The sequence below is a fragment of the Elephas maximus genome, chromosome 16, assembly GCF_024166365.1.
Source record: "Elephas maximus indicus isolate mEleMax1 chromosome 16, mEleMax1 primary haplotype, whole genome shotgun sequence".
NCBI lineage: Eukaryota > Metazoa > Chordata > Mammalia > Proboscidea > Elephantidae > Elephas > Elephas maximus.
This window is the reverse complement of record NC_064834.1, coordinates 45192387-45208714: the sequence shown is the minus strand read 5'-3', so window position 1 is coordinate 45208714 and position 16328 is coordinate 45192387. Positions and strand designations below refer to the sequence as shown.

At 41.7% G+C, this 16328-nt stretch overlaps 1 protein-coding gene across 4 annotated transcripts in view; it reads right to left on the bottom strand.

Moving 5' to 3' along the window:
• Nucleotides 1-3772, bottom strand: part of PLCE1 (phospholipase C epsilon 1) — a 351870-nt gene extending 348098 nt beyond the window's left edge. For 3 of the 4 annotated variants that reach the window (XM_049855298.1, XM_049855297.1, XM_049855300.1), the window contains exon 1: nt 3363-3772. The gene's annotated coding sequence lies outside the window, so the exon portion shown is untranslated. The remainder of the gene's footprint in view (nt 1-3362) is intronic. The other variant, XM_049855299.1, reaches the window with a different exon arrangement.
• Between the last annotated feature and the right edge of the window lie 12556 nt (nt 3773-16328).

The window sequence follows — 16328 nt, the reverse complement described above, 5'->3', positions numbered from 1 at the left end:
TAAATTTGGTTTAGAAACCAAAACCGTGGAGGTTAACAGGCAGTACTCTAAGACAAGACTTTCTGCAATGATGGAAGTGTTCATATTTGCACTGTGCAGTATGGTAGCCACTAGCCATTGAATTTTATTCAATTTTAACTGATTTAAATTTAAATGTACTTAGTCATATGTGAAACCGAGGGCACTGGGTTTAGTTATACGTGGCTGCTGCTATTGTTAGCTGCCATCCAGTCAGCCCCAACTTATGGCAACCTTATGCACCATCCTCATGATCAGTTGTACATGGGACCACTATGATCTACAGGGTTTTCACTGGCTTATTTTTTAGAAGTCGATCACCAGGCCTTTCGTCCTAGTCCATCTCAGTCTGGAAGCTCCACGGAAACCTGTTAAGCATCATAGCAACACACAAGCCTCCACTGGTGGCTACACATGAGATGCACTGTCTGGGAATCGAACCTGGCTCTCCTTCATGGAAAGGAGAATTCTACCACCGAACCACTGATGCCTCATCATATGTGGCTAGTGGCTACTATAATGGACAGTGCAGCCGTAGGAGGCTTGGTTCCCAACCTGGCCCATGACAACATATTTAAGCAATAACACAGCTGAATTATAGCATTAATAAAAACAAGCCTTAGTTTGGCACCCACGGAGCAGAAATAACCACATGATGCTAGAGAGAGTTTTCTCTTCCTTTCCAGGCCCTGTGGTTGGCCCTTGGCAAAGCACGTCTTTGATATCTTCTTCCTCCTTCTTTAAAAAAAAAAAAAAAAAAACTAAACCAACCCCATGGCCACAGAGTCAATTCCAACTCATTGTAACCCTAGAGGACAGAGCAGAATTGCCCCATAGAGTTTCCAAGGCTGTAATCTTTACAGGAAAAGACTGCCATGTCTTTCTCCTGCAGAGTGGCTGGTGGGTTTGAACCACCAACCTTTCAGTTAGTAGCTGGGAGCTTTAACCACTGCACCACCAGGGCTCCTTTCCTCCTTCTTTAACCACTCCCAATTCCAACCCTCCTCTTTGGGACCCCACATTGCTGTGCCACATGCTTTTCCCTAAGCCCCTATCAATACCTCCCAGCCATCCTCCAGGAGCACCAAGCTACCCAGTCACCTGCCTGCCCTACCGCCTACCAAACTCCCACTCAGTGCCAAAGATCTCAACCAGATGTTGGGAGAAAAACAACTGGATCAAATAAATTCTCACTCTGCGCTCTTCCCACTTTTTCTGGCTTCTTCCTTGCCTCTCCTTTTGAACCCAGAAGCTCTGAGATTTTTTATTTTTTGTTTTCCACCCAGAAGTAGCCCAGGCGGAGGGGGAAGCAGTTGGGGCTGGAGCAGGTGTTGTCCTATGTGAGCTGTTTGTCAGCCAGGGGTATGGAAGGCAGGGACTGCCAACGTGCAAAACAGCCTTGCTCTGTGCAAATCCCTCCTCTTGCCCAAGCACTGGAAACCTCCCTTCTTCTTTGCTTTGGAAAACTGTTCCACCATGCAGATTCTTGTCAATCTCCCTTTATTCATGGAGAAATTTGTAGGTGACAAATTTCACATCAAACGATTTTTTAAACTATAGAACAAAATCCCAGAGAAGAATGTGACTAAGAATGGTTGCAAAGAGAAAAAGAAAACCAACCACCTTCATTGGAATCTAGCTTTACCACAATCCACTTGAGCATGGAATTTTTAATGATACAGGTCAAGCCTGGGTCACATCCAAAGAGCTTATGTTAGCAGAAGGACAGAAGGATGTCCCTCCAGCTTACTCTTGCCCCTTATCTGGATCCAAGGCATGAACCAAAGATGATTATATTTATGGCTCCTGCGTATAAAGAAAATTTCCCCTGTGGAACTGCAAATTGAGGATACTGCTAATGCTAAGTATTGTACACTTCTCTAAATTCTTCCAATTATATTACCTCTTTGTCCAAAATAGAGATTTTCACCATAGAACCAAAATATTAACATTTAATATGGCCCACAATTATTTAGAGGGACTTCAAAGTACAAGTATTGTGCCAAGAAAGCCACAGTTACTGCCTTCAACCAGGGAAATGAGACGTCTACATAAATATCTCTCATAGAAGGCAGGGTGCAGATAGGCACAGTAAGGTAAAATGCCACAGAATCAGTGCAGGGAAAGTTGGCTGTTTGGGGCTAGGGTATCAGGGCAGGCCTCACAGTGGCCACAAAACTCAGTCTGAAGGATTGTTAGGAACTAGAGTGGTGAAAAGGGGGTGGATGGGACACCAAGGCAGAGGAAAAGATGTTCTAGACGAAAGGATCTTAAGGCATTCTTCAAAAAAGTATTTGAAAAGGCATGGTTTCCTACAAGAAGATGTAGTCCACCCCTTCCTCTCTTCCAGTGACAACTGGCATCTGTGCAGGTACCTCTAGGGTCACCTGCATCCACACTGCAAGACAGGCTTTTAAAAATTCTGCCTAGTGGAGTCAAGTATTCCTGGCCTCCCTCTACCCCTTCTGAGGCTATGGTCCCACCCTATTCCTACCCATCCCATCCAGGATACATTCCTACCTATCTACCCGAGAAACAACACATGGCAACACACTGACCCTGCATTGATCTAAATGACCTCAAGGCAAATTCTGCATAGTGCAACTTAAGTTGTGAACTGTGTATAAATAAAACTTTTCTATGAAGAGGATTTTATCTAACATGTAGCCAGGGAGCTCACTACTTCAAAATATGCTGATAAGCCCTTAAACGATGAATCTTTTTTACACTGAATAATGGGTTGAGTCAGTTGAACCAAGTGTCTTATGGCTTAAACACCGGGCAAGAAGGGGGAAAAAATCCACAATTTTACACTCCACATCTAACAGCCATCACCAAGATCTTCCAGCTCTAGAGGAGGTTATTCATTATTACAGCATTAAAGGACTTTGAGAGAAAAGACATATTCTCCTAGTTACCAGTAAAAGTCGGACCAGGTCCAACATTGTAATTTTCTAGGGCTGGACACAGATACATCTCTCCAGGAACAAACTCTTGAGCACTTTTCCTTGAAATACTGTTGCTAGGTACCGCCACAAAAAGAGCTTACATTTTTCTTCTTTGTACTCGCCACCTCCACACCGTACACACAAAATAAAGTGGAGACCTGAGGCAAACAACTGCAGGAGTGAAGAAAGGACTCACAGGGCGGTCTCAAGCCCAAGCGATGTTTGGCCTGCATTCCCTGGGGAATCGCCTGCCTCAGTTCCCTGGTGGTGGGTGGGAACAGTCTTCCCCCAGGTATGCGAAGCTAAGCTGCTCCGCTTGGCTGGATTCCGAGATAAACTGCCCATCTCTCCCCTTCTCCGATCCTTAACGGCCCAAATAAAGAGTCGCTTCCTCACCTTGCCTCTTCTGGCCAGTCGCACCCGAGTCTCCAAATGCAGCGTCTCTCTGGAGACCTGCCGTCCTTGCGCCTGTAGCTAGCGCCGTCGGGTGCCCCCGCTACTGTGTGTCAATTGCACAGCGGATGCCCGGGAGCGCGAGAACCATGCTAGTGCCCGGGAGGCAGAGCCCGGCGCGCGGACCAGGGTGGTGAGCGCCTCCCACCGTCCCTCCGGCCCCGCGAGCTCACCAGGGTCCGCCCACGCCGCGTACCGTGTGCGCCCGGGCCGCCGCCGCACCCTCACTCCGCGCCCGCTGAGCTGTGCGCGCTGCCCGGACCGCGGCGGCGCGGGCGGCAGCGGGGGCCCCCGCCCTGGGCCGGGCTTTCCCAGAACTCGCCCGCCCGCCTCGGGTGAGAGGCTGCTGGAGCCGCCGCGGGCCGCCGGGCCGCCGGGGGAGCGGCCTGCGCCGGGCCCGCCCCCGGCCTCCGGCCGCGCTGGGAAGGCGGGCGCGGAGGGCGGGCCTGGCCGCCGCCCCCGCCCGGCCGCCCGCGGCGCGACCCCCACCCGGCCCGGCCCGCCCCGCGCACCCGCGCCCGGGGCGCCTCAGGGCAATCTCTTTTTTCCCGCGAGGCGGGAACTGGGAAAGGCGGGAATTCCGCACGCCTCTCGCCGCCACCTCCGCAACGCGGCGGGAATTTAATCTCACAAGTACCCCGGAGGGGATCACCCCTGGTTGACAGATGTGGAAATTGAGGTTCACGGTGGATAGACTTGAACAAAGCCACTCTAGTAAATGGCAGCACCAAGTCTCCAGTCTGTTCATTCATTCATTCATTCATTCATTCATTCATTTAGCAAACATTTTTTCAGCATCATCAATGTGGCAGGCGCTGTGCAGGCACTGGAGATACTCCTTTTGCAGTTTATAGTGGCCATCCAGGTTCGCGGACTCCACATCCAGTGCTCTTTCATTGCTGAAGCAAAAATGAAGATTTTCACAGCTGCGAGAAACTACAGACTCTGCCCCAACCTCCCTAGCCGCTGGGGACAGTCTTTATACCCAAGGGGTACAAGAGTCAAAGTAAATCAAATCATCTTCCTCTTCCCTTTCCCCTAATCCTACTCCTCCTCCCTCTTTCATATTCTTATTAACGACCCTTACATATCTCTGACCTCTTTTCCTACATCCAATCAGGACCAATTCCTGTGCCCACAGCCCCAACCATCTGTCCTCTCCCTTGGGCCAAGTCAGCTCTCACACCACAGTCATATTATTCTCCCTCTTCTACAACTTCGGTCTGCACAGAAACCTTCACTGGCCCCCTGTTGTTGTCTTAGGTGCCATGGAGTCGACTTATAGTGACCTCATGTGGCAGAGTAGAACTGCCCACTAGGGTTTTCTTAGCTGTAATCTTTATGGGAGCAGAAAGCCAGGAGGTCATCTTCTGAGGAGCAAAGAGTTGCTGAGTGGGTTCCAACCACCAACCTTCTGGAGCCCTTAACCATTTGTGCCACAAGGGGTCCTTATTGTCCCCCTACTGCCTTCCATACTAACTCCCTAAGACTACAGGAACCAAACATGCCCTAGCTAAGTGGAGCACTGAACTGGCCCCTCCCATTCCAACTCTGTACCTGCGCTTAAGCTGAGCCACCTACTTGGAGCATCACCACCGTCCCAAACACACTTTCCCAAGTTGGAACCCTTTCTTTCAGGTCCATCTCAAAAGTGTCTCCCCACCCCACCTCCAGAACAGAGAGAGGTTGCAGGAAGGCCCTGGAAGGCACCCAAAAATTCTGCCTACCAGAAAAATCCGCTAGCTGGTCTTTACACTTTTTTCCTGTTTTCTCAGAACCAAAATTTAAATGAAAACCATTACCTCCTCCCTAGAGAGTTGGTTTCAGAAAGGTCTCTGAAGAGGGCTCGGAGGAAACTCTTTGTTCACTAAGATAGTGAGAGTTTAGTGCCACAACAGTGGAGAGTAGTCAGTCATTTACTCCAGCTGCTGACCCTACTCTGTCCTGAACAGGTGAGTGGAGGAGGCAAGATAAAGGAAACATCACTGGCAATAAATAAGGTGGACTGTTTATTTAGTAGGCAGTTTTATGTTAATTTATTTAATGAAACTAGTAATATCAAACATTGTCAATCACTTTGAGACCCTCGATGTTAAAAAAAAAAAAATTGGCTGCATAGGAATTAAATTGCTTCAAACTAGTGGATGCAAAAGCAGTTAACATTGAATCCTCCGAATGAGTCATTGCTCTGTTAGAAACCAAGTCCGGTCTAGCTTGGTTGAGCCAGAAAGTTATCAGAATGTGACAATCAATGCCCCATCCCTGGAAATGGAAGCTTTCCCAAATCTTTGCAAAGAGGGCAGATCCGGATCAAAATGTCCTTTGCCGATCCCTCACTCGCTCTCTAAATGAGACTGGAGGGAGCCGTGTCCCAAGGCTGCCTCACCGCATTGGAATGTCTGAGCTAACAGTGCTTCCAGAGGGTTCATTGCTCCTCTGAACAGCACTGCCCAGACTTTCTGGAGATTTTAATTCACTCCCCAACCTCGCCAACAGTTGCACACAAGGTGCCTTTTTTACACCCTGCTCTCTGTTCAGTGAAACACGCAGACCATCTCAGGGGAACAATGGCTCCATTCAAGGCTTTTTCAAAAGTGCAGCACAGAACCTCCATGCAATGGTTGCTGCCAGCCATTATCTGGAGGAAAAAAGACTGTCAGATAAAGAGCCTGCGAACGGGGGAGCACTGGACAGTTGCCATGAAATATTCATCTTCAAAAAACTCAGTTATGCATCTATACAAGATCGTTCTGTATAGTCAAACAACAATGTTCCACGAAATAATGCCGTGCAACTTTACTTAAACGTAGTGTTTCTATACTTGAAATTTTAGAATAAAGTACACATAGCTTTTGAACTTGTTATGTAAAGCTCCTCATTCAATAAAAATTGATTTAAGTAAGTCATAAATTGGGAGACTAGAGAATTTAAGTCGCAAAAAGCATTTTAAGAAATCGAACCATCTCTCCACCTTCTTTCTGCCTCTCCCATGCTGTTATTTTCAGATTGGGGGTGGTGGTCTCAACTTCCTGGTTGTTGCTGCCAGCTGGAGGTCCCACAACCCCTCCTGCACATATTAGAGAAAAAGATTGGCCCTTTGCCACGCACAACAAGCCAGCCATCCGGTAACCCATTTATAAACAGACCCTTAGGTTGGGAACTGAGTAGTCAGCGCAGACACCATTGGCTAATGCTTCCATCTGTGTTATCCAGCAGCTAATTGCCAAGCAGAGGAAATAGCCAACAGACATCTATCTAAATAGCCTGAAAGGTCAAAGGAGAACTGAAGGAGCAATCCATGCTTTAGCGCTAGGAATTGTCATTTCCTCCAGTTCAAAGTCACTGCATCAGACTGTACCAGGTTTACTAATTGTTTGCAAATAGGCTAGTCAGTTCAGACAGTGGGGAGAGAGCCAAAACACAAGCTTTCCAGAGTCATCTCATATATGAGGTTAGAAGTCCTAAAGCAGTTTGAAATTGGTGAAAAACAGCTTGTTAAAGCAGGAGGTAGCTCTACCTCTAGGGGAGGTTAGCGGTTAGGCAAAGGGGTGAAAGAAGTCAGGCCGGAACAGTATACGAAGCAGAGAAAGACAATTCTAAACTTTCTCTCAACATAGCCAGTGCTAGGAGCACAGACTCAATGAGATCCACCCCTCAGTAAGAGTCTTTGGCCAAGTTACCTAGCTCTCTGCGCCTCATTTTCCTCTTCTATAAAATGGAAGTTATAATAGTACCTACTACTCAGGGTTGTTGATGAGGATTACCTGAGTTAACGTACATGAAGCACTTAGAACATATAAGCGTTTGCTTTGTTTTCATTTATACTTGGGATACTTAAAAACCATCATCTCCTTTGAATATGCTAAATACTTTTTAACATTTTCATCCATTTTTTTTCTTGAAACATTCTAGAAACTTGTCATAATACTAGGTTGCTAATTTTTTTATAATACAGAGTTTTTATCAGCAGAAGGTGGGTCCAGCTCAAATTGTTTCAGTGTGCCATAATTTACAATTTTAAAAGAACAGCTTTGTTTTGTTTTTTTTTTAAAGTTTCAGTTTCAGCTCTACTGAAATCCCAAAGCATAGACATTGGAGCTAGAGACTTCTCTAGATGTGATTTTTAAGTTTCCATGTTCTTCTGAGTGACCAAAATGTTTTTAGAGGAAGAAAGCTCTGATATGACCATGACGCTCAAAGAAAAAGAATATTTGCTTGAAAAATATTATCTTTTCTAGAATATCACTTATGAATCTAGACATGAAAATCCTAAATAAAATATAATCCAACCAAATTATAAAATCATCTACTCTAAGTAGGATTCCCCACAGGTTTTCAAGATATTGAATATTGGAAAATCTATTAATAAAGAATTTGTGTCAATAAACCGAAGGAATCAAGTTATCACCTCAGTAAATAACCTAAAGGCACTTCATAAAATTAAACACTAATTTCTGTCTGATCAAAAAAGTCTTTATAAAACTAATAATAGAAGGACATGTTCTTATTAAAATTATAATATCTTTTACAAATAATAGCCATCATCATAAAGGGTGAATTACTTAGAGGCATACCTATTAAAACTAATACCAGGCAAAAATACCTAATTATGATCATTATTATTCAATAGAGTCTAGGTGTTCCATTCAATTAAAAAAAAAAAAAAAAAACCAAACCCATTGCTGTCGAGTTGATTCTGACTCATAGAAACCGTATAGGACAGAGTAGAACTGCCCCATAGTGTTTCCAAGGAGCTCCTGGTGGACTCAAACTGCTGACCTTTTGGTTAGCAGCTGAACTCTTCACCACAATGCCTCCAGGGTTTCCTATTCAATATAAAAAAAATAGTAGGATATAAAACAAAAATAGAAATATGGCTTTTGGAAAGGACAGGATAAAATTATGATTACTTTCAGAGTATGTTATTATAGTTGTTATTTGTTGTTCAGTGCCATTGAATCAGTTCTGACTCATAGCAATCCTATATATAACAGAATGAAATACTGCCCAGTCCTGCGCCAACCTCATAATCATTGCTATGTTTGAACCCATTGTTGCAGCCATTGTGTCAAACCATCTCGTTGAAGGTCTTCCTCTTTTTCATTAACCTTCTGCTCTATCAAGCATGATGTCCTTCTCCAGGGACTGGTACCTCCTGATAACCTGTCTAAAGTATGGGAGACGAAGTCTCTCCATCCTCGCTCCTAAGGAGCAGTCTGGCTGTACCTCTCCCAAGACAGGTTTGTTCATTTTTCTGATAGTCCTGGTATATTCAATATTCTTCACCAACACCATAGTTCAAATGGGTCAATTCTTCTTTGGTGTTTCTTATTCATTGTCCAGCTTTCGCATGCATATAAGGGAATGGAAAATACCAAGACTCGAGTCAGGTACACCTTAGTCAAGGTGGTGTCTTTGCTTTTCAACACTTTAAAGAGGTTTTTTGCAGCAGATTTTCCCAATACAGTATGTTGATCTTTGACTGCTGTTTCTATGGGAGTTGATTGTGGATCCCAGTAAAATGAAATCCTTGACAGCTTCCGTGTTTTCTCTGTTTATCATGATGTTGTTTGCTAGTCCAGTTGTAAGGATTTTTGTGTTCTTTATGTTGACATGTAATCCATACTGAAGGCAGTAGTCTTTGATCTTCACCAGCAACTGCTTCAAGTCCTCTTGGCTTTCAGCCAGCAGATAAAAAGAAACCAAACCCGTTGCCGTCAAGTCAATTCTGATTTATAGAGACCCTATAGGACAGAGTAGAACTGCCGCATAGGGTTGCCAAGGAATGACTGTTGAATTCAAACTGTTCACATTTTGGTTAGCAGCCGAGCTCTTAACCACTGCACCACCAGGGCTCCTTCAGTAAGCAAGGCTGTGTCATTTGCAAAATGGAGGTCGTTAATGAGTTTTCCTCCAGTCCTGACGCCACATTCTTCTTCATTTAGTCCAGATTCTTGGATTATTTGTTCAGCATACAGATTAAATAAGTATGGTGAAAGGATACAACTCTGATGCACACCTTCCCTGAAATTTTAAACCATGCAGTATAACTTTGTTCTGTTGGAACAAATGCCTCTTGGTCTATGTACAGGTTCCTCATGAGCACAATTAAGAGTTCTGGAATTCCTATTCTTCAAAACTTTATCCACAATTTGTTATGATCCACACAGTTGAATACTTTTGCATAGTCAATAAAACGCAGGTAAACATCTTTCTGGTATTTTCTGCTTTCAGAGAAGATCCATCTGACATCGGCAATGATATCCCTCATTCCACATCCTCTTCTGAATGTGGCTTGCATTTCTGGCAGATCCCTGTCGATGTACTGCTGCAACTGTTTTTAAATTACATTCAGCATAATTTTTCTTGCATATGATATTAATGATATTGTTAATGATAATTTCCACATTCGGTTGGGTCACCTTTCTTTGAAATAGGCGCATATATGGATCTCCTCCAGTCGGATGGCCAGGAAACTGTCTTTCAAATTTCTTGGCATAGATGAGTGAGCTCTTCCAGCATTGCATCTGTTTATTGAAACATCTCAATTGGTATTCTATCAATTCCTGGAGCCTCATTTTTCACCAGTGCCTTCAGTGTAGCTTGGACTTCTTACTTCCGTACCATCAGTTCTTGATCATATACTACCTCCTGAAATGATTGAACATCTACCAATTCTTTTTTGTACAGTGACTCTGTGTATTCCTTCCATCTTCTTTTGATGAGTCCTGCTTCGTTCAAAATTTTTTCCCATAGAATTCTTCAATATTACAATTTGAGGCTGAATTTTTCCTTCAGTTCTTTCAGCTTGAGAATGGCTGAACGTGTTCTTCCTTTTTGGTTTTCTATCTCCAGGTCTTTGCATATTTCATTATAACACTTTGTCTTCTCAAACCACCCTTTGAAATCTTCTGTTCAGCTCTTTTACTTCATGATTTCTTCCTTTCACTTTAGCTACTCTACTTTCAAGAGCAAGTTTCAGAGTCTCTTCTGACATCCATTTTGGTCTTTTTTTTTTTTTCTGTCTTTAAAATATCCTTTTGCTTTCTTCATGTATGATGTCCTTGATGTCTTCCCACAACTGGCCTGGTCTTCTGTCGTTAGTATTGAACGTGTCAAATCTATTTTTGAGAATGTCTCTAAATTCAGGTGGAATATACTCAAGGTCGTACTTGGCTCTGGTGGACTTGTTCTAATTTTCTTCAGCTTGAACTTGCATAGGAGCAATTGATGGTCTGTTTCACAGTTGGCCCCTGGCCTTGTTCTGACTGATAATATTGAGCTTCTCCATCGTCTCTTTTCATAGATGTAGTGGATTTGATTCCTGGGAATTTCATCTAGCGTGATTGTCATTTATGTTTTGAAAAAAAGAAGTCGTTGGTCTTGTAAAATTCTATCATGCGATCACCCGTGTCATTTCTATCATCAAGACCATATTTTCCAACTAATGAACCTTCTTCATTTCCAACTTTTGCACCCAAATCACCAGTAATTATCAATGCAACCTGATTGCATGTTTGATCAATTTCAGACTGCAGAAGTTGGTAAAATCTTCAATTTCTTCATCTTTGTCATTAGCGGTTGCTGCATAAGTTTGAATAATAGTTGTATTAACTCATCCTCCTTGTAGGCATATGGATATTATCCTATCACTGACAGCATTGTACTTCAGGATAGATCTTGAAGTGTTCCTTTTGACAGTAAATGCTGCACCATTCCTCTTCAATTTGTCATTCCAGGGATAGTAGATCATATGATTGTTCAGTTCAAAATGGCCAATACCAGCCCATTTCAGCTCACTAATGCCAAGGATATCAATCTTCAAGCATTATATTTTGTTTTTGATGACATTCAATTTTCCTTGATTCGCACTTCATACATTTCAGTTTCTGATTATTAATGGATGTTTGCAGCTGTTTCTTCTCATTTTGAGTCATGCCACATTAGCAAATGAAGGTCCCAAAAGCTTGACTCCATCCACGTCATTAAGATTGACTCTAAGGAAGCAGCTCTTTCCCAGTCATATTTTAGTGCCTTCCAACCTGAGGGGCTCATGTTCTAGCACTGTATCAGACAATGCTCCACTGCTATCCAGTGTTAGAGATGTTATTATACACCTAGATAATCTAAGATAATCAACTTAAAAATACATAGAATTAATAAGAACTTAGTAAAGCAGCTGGATACAAGACAAATATTCAAAACTCAACAGCTTTCCTATAAAAAAACAAAAAACAAACCATTGCTGTTGAGCCAATTCCAACTCATAGTGACCCTACAGGACAGAGTAGAACTGCCCCATAGAGTTTTCAAGGAGCGCCTGGTGGATTTGAACTGCTGACCTTTATGGTTAGCAGCCATAGCTCTTAACCACTACACCAAAAGGGTTTCCATGTTCTCCTATATAACAATAATATTTATTTAGCAATAAGATGGGGTGACCTCATTCACAATTAGCAACAAAAACATAAAAGATTAGAAGTTAGGATTATCATAATGATATACATATACATACACACATGTACGCTTTTGTGTACATGTGTAAATATATGTATATATACTGTGATTATGATATATATGTCCACATACTCCCTGACTTAAGATGTGTTTCAGTTGCAATGCACTTAAAACCATCTGGTTTTTTTGAGAATAGCGTAAAAAATTTTACTCCATTAATTAAAAAAAAAAGATGAAATAGACCCTTTTTAATTTATTACATTTTGTTAATTTTTCAAACAATTTATTTAATAGCTTCCACAGTCAGTATGAGTTTTCCAACTTTGTTCTTTTTTCAAGGTTGTTTGGGCTATTACAGGTCCCTGGCATTTCCAGGTGAATATTAGGATCTACTTGTCAATTTCTACAAAAAGTCAGCTGGGATTTTGACAGAGATTGTGTTGAATCCCTTTGTGTCTGTAGATCGCGGTATATGGTACAAAGCTCAAAAGGTGTAAAAAGTAAGTTTCTCCTTCATTATCCTCCACCACCTCTTCCCTGATCCAGACACAATAACTGTGACCAGTTTCTTGGGTATCATCCCAGAATTACTGTATGCATATTCAAGCATTTATTTTACCATCTTCTTTTAGAAAACAAAACATATTAATAACCTGCTATGTTACATGTACTTTGAATTTTTCACCTAACAGTGTACCTTGAAGATTTTCCCATAACTTTAGTTTCCATGAAAAGCTTAAATGTACATCAGTAGGGAAATGGATAAAATTATCACATAATGGACACTGGCATACCTTGGAGAAATTGCGGTTTCAGTTCCGGACCACCGCAATAAAGCGAATATCAAAATAAAGCCAGTCACACTAATTTCTTTGGTTTCCAAGTGCATATAAAAGTTATGTTTACACTGCACTGTAGTCTATTCAGTGTGCAATAGCATTATATTTTAAAAAAAAAAGTACATACCTTAATTAAAAAATACTTTATTTCTAAAAAATGCTAACCATCATCTGAGCTGTAATCTTTTTGCTGGTGGAAGGTCTTGCCTCAATGTTGATGGCCGCTGATGGATCAGGGTGGTGGTTTTTGATGGTTGGGGAGGCTGTGGCAATTTCTTAAAATAAGACAACAATGAAGCTTGCTGCATCAATTGACTCTTCCTTTCATGAAAGACTTCTCTGTAACATGTGATATTATTCAACAGCATTTTACCCACAGTAGAACTTCTTTCAAATTGGAGTCCTCTCAAACCCTGCCACTGCTTTATCAATTAAGCTTATGCAATATTCTAGATACTTTGTTGTCATTTCAACAATGTTCACAGCATCTTCACCAGGAGTAGACTCCATCACAAGAAAACACTTTGTTTGCTCATCCATAATAAGCAACTCCTCATTTGTTAAAGTTTTATCATGAGATTGCAGCAATCAGCCACATCTTCAGCCTCCACTTCTAATTCTAGTTCTCTTGATATTTCCACCATACCTTCAGTTACGTCCTTCAGTGAGGTCTTGCACCCCTCAAAGTCATTTATGAGAGTTGGAATCCACTGCTTCCGAACTCCTGTTAATGTTGATATTTTGGTCTCCACCCATGAATCACAAATGTTCTTAATGGCATCTGGAATGATGAATCCCTTCCACAAGGTTTTCAATTTACTTTGCCCAGATCCATCAGAAGAATCACTATCTATGGCAGCTATAGCCTTACTAAAGGTATTTCTTAAATATGAAGAATTGAAACTCAAAATTACCCCTTGATCCACGGGCTGCATAATGGATGTTGTGTTCACAGGCATCAAAACAACCTTAATCTTCTTGTACATCTCCAACAGAGCTCTTGGGTGACCAGGTGGATTGTCAATGAGCAGTAATATTTGGAAAGGAATCTCTTTTTCTGAGCAGTAGGTCTTGTCGATGGGCTTAACATATTCAGTAAACCACGTTGTAAACAGATGTCTGCCATCCAGGCTTTGTTGTTCCACTTATACAGCACAAGTAGAGTAGATTTAGTACAATTCTTAAGGGCTCTAGGATTTTTGGAATGGTAAATGAGCATTGGCTTCAACTGAAAGTCACCAGCTGCATTGGCCTCTAACAAGAGAGTCAGCCTTTCCTTTGAAACTTTGAAGCCAGGCACTGACTTCTCCTCTCTAGCTGTGAAAGTCTTAGATGGTATCTTCTCCCAACATAAGGCTGTTTTGTCTGCATCGAAAATCTGTTATGTAGTGTGGCCGCCTTCGTCAGTTGTCTCAGCTAGATCTCAGCTTCTGGATGACTTGCTGCGGCTTCTACATGAGCACTCGCTGCTTCACCTTGCATTTTTATGTTATGGGAATGGCTTCTTTCCTTAAGCCGCATGAACCAACCTCTGCTGGCTTCAAACTTCTGTTCTGCAGCTTCTTTACCTTTCTCAGCCTTCATAGAATTGAAGAGAGTTAGGGCCTTGTTCTGGAATAGGCTTTGGCTCAAGGGAATGTTGTGGCTGTTTTGATCTTCTATTCAGGCCACTAAAACTTTGTCTCCGTATCAGCAATAAGGCTGCTTCGCTTTCTCATCATTCATGTGTTCACTGGATTAGCCCTTTTAATTTCCTTCAAGAGCTTTTCCTTTGCATTTGCAACTTAGTTAACTGGTGCAAGAGGCCTAGCTCTCAGCCTATCCCAGCTTTTGACATGCTTTCCTCACTAAGCTTAATCATTTATAGCTTTTGATTTATAGTGAGAGACGTGCAACACTTACTGTTACTTGAACACTTAGAGGCTTTGGTAGAGTTATTTATTGGCCTAATTTCAATATTGGCACATATCGAGGAATAGGGAGGCCATAGGAGAAGTAGAGAGACAGGGAAATGGCAGGTTGATAGAGCAGTTTGAACACACACAGCATTTATTAAGTTCACTGTCTTCTTATATGGGTGTGGTTTGTGGCACCCCAAAACAATTGAAATAGTAACATCAAAGATCACCTAGCACAGATCACCATAACAGATATACTAATAACGAAAAAAATAGAAATACTGCTAGAATTACGAAAATGTGACACAGAGACACAAAGTGAGCACATGCTGTTGGAAGAATAGCGCCAATAGGCTTGTTGGACACAGGGTTGCCACAAACCTTCAATTTGTAAAAAATGCAATATCTGTGAAGTGCAATAAACCAAAGCATAATAAAATGAGGTATGCCTGTGTATTTATCCCAAGATGATATAATTATCCCATAATTTTTATAAAAATAATATATGTGATATATATCGGATGTAATATGTGGTAATTATTACAAGCCAATGGGAAAGGGATGAATTCTTTAACAAACAGCACCAGGAAAATTGGTTAACTATTTGGAAAAATATCAAGTAAGAACTTCACCTCATACTGTGGCATCAAATACCAAAAAAAAAAAAATTACAGAAGAATTAATAGCTAAATGTTAAAATGAAACTATTAACAAAAAAGGTACAATAAAATTATGGTGAATATTTAAATCGTCTAATTGTGTGGAGAAGCATTCTAAGTCTAAAAGCAATAGAAGGAATTCAAGTTAAAGTTTTCACTTAGATGAATGGAAACCTAAGTTGTTTCCAGCCTTTCGCTATTACAAAAGGACTGCGAAGAATAACCTCATACATGCCACCCATGTATGAGAAATATTTCTAGAAGTTGAATCGCTGGGCCAAAAGGTTTCAAAGTTTTTAAATTTAAAAAATACTGTCAAATTGACCATGGTAGTGTTTGTACCCATTTAGAATTCCACTAGCAATACATGCCAGTGCTTGTTTTCCCATACCTTCGCCAAAAAATGCCTTTCAAACTTCTCTAGGCTATTTCAGCATGGTATCGCTGCATTTCCCTTTAGGGTGTGTCATTTGCTTTGGCTTACTGCCTGCTTTGTAGGGGCTCTGCAGGCTTGGCTGTCCTCCCTAGGGACCTCATCACAGCTGTTTAACCCTCAACTTTATTTGGTGTCTTTTTGTGTGTTTAAGAGACGTCGGAGGTCATTTTAATTTATTTCTTCTTTTAGGTGATGTGGAAACCCTGGTGGCATAGTGGTTAAGAGCTACAGCTGCTAACCAAAAGGGTTGCTATGAGTTGGAATTAACTCGACAGCCCCGATTTGGTTTCATTTTTTATTTAGGTGATGTGATCATTTTCCTAGGTGCCTAGAGGGCTATTTGTTGTCTTTGCAGTCTGACACACAGATGAAATTGGAATAGTGGAACAAGAACAGAGACATGTCTTTCAAGTATAAAAACTTTAGAATTTGTAGACGAAAATACAGGATAGTATCTCTATAATCTCAGAGTAGAAAGGGAGCTCTTAAATGAGGCTTTACTTTAAAGAAAGCTAAGTAATAAGAGAAAATTGGTAAGCTCGACCTTAACTACATAACCTGTATTAACCATAGGCATCATTCGAAAAATCAAAAGGCGATCCAAAGATTGGGAGAGGAAA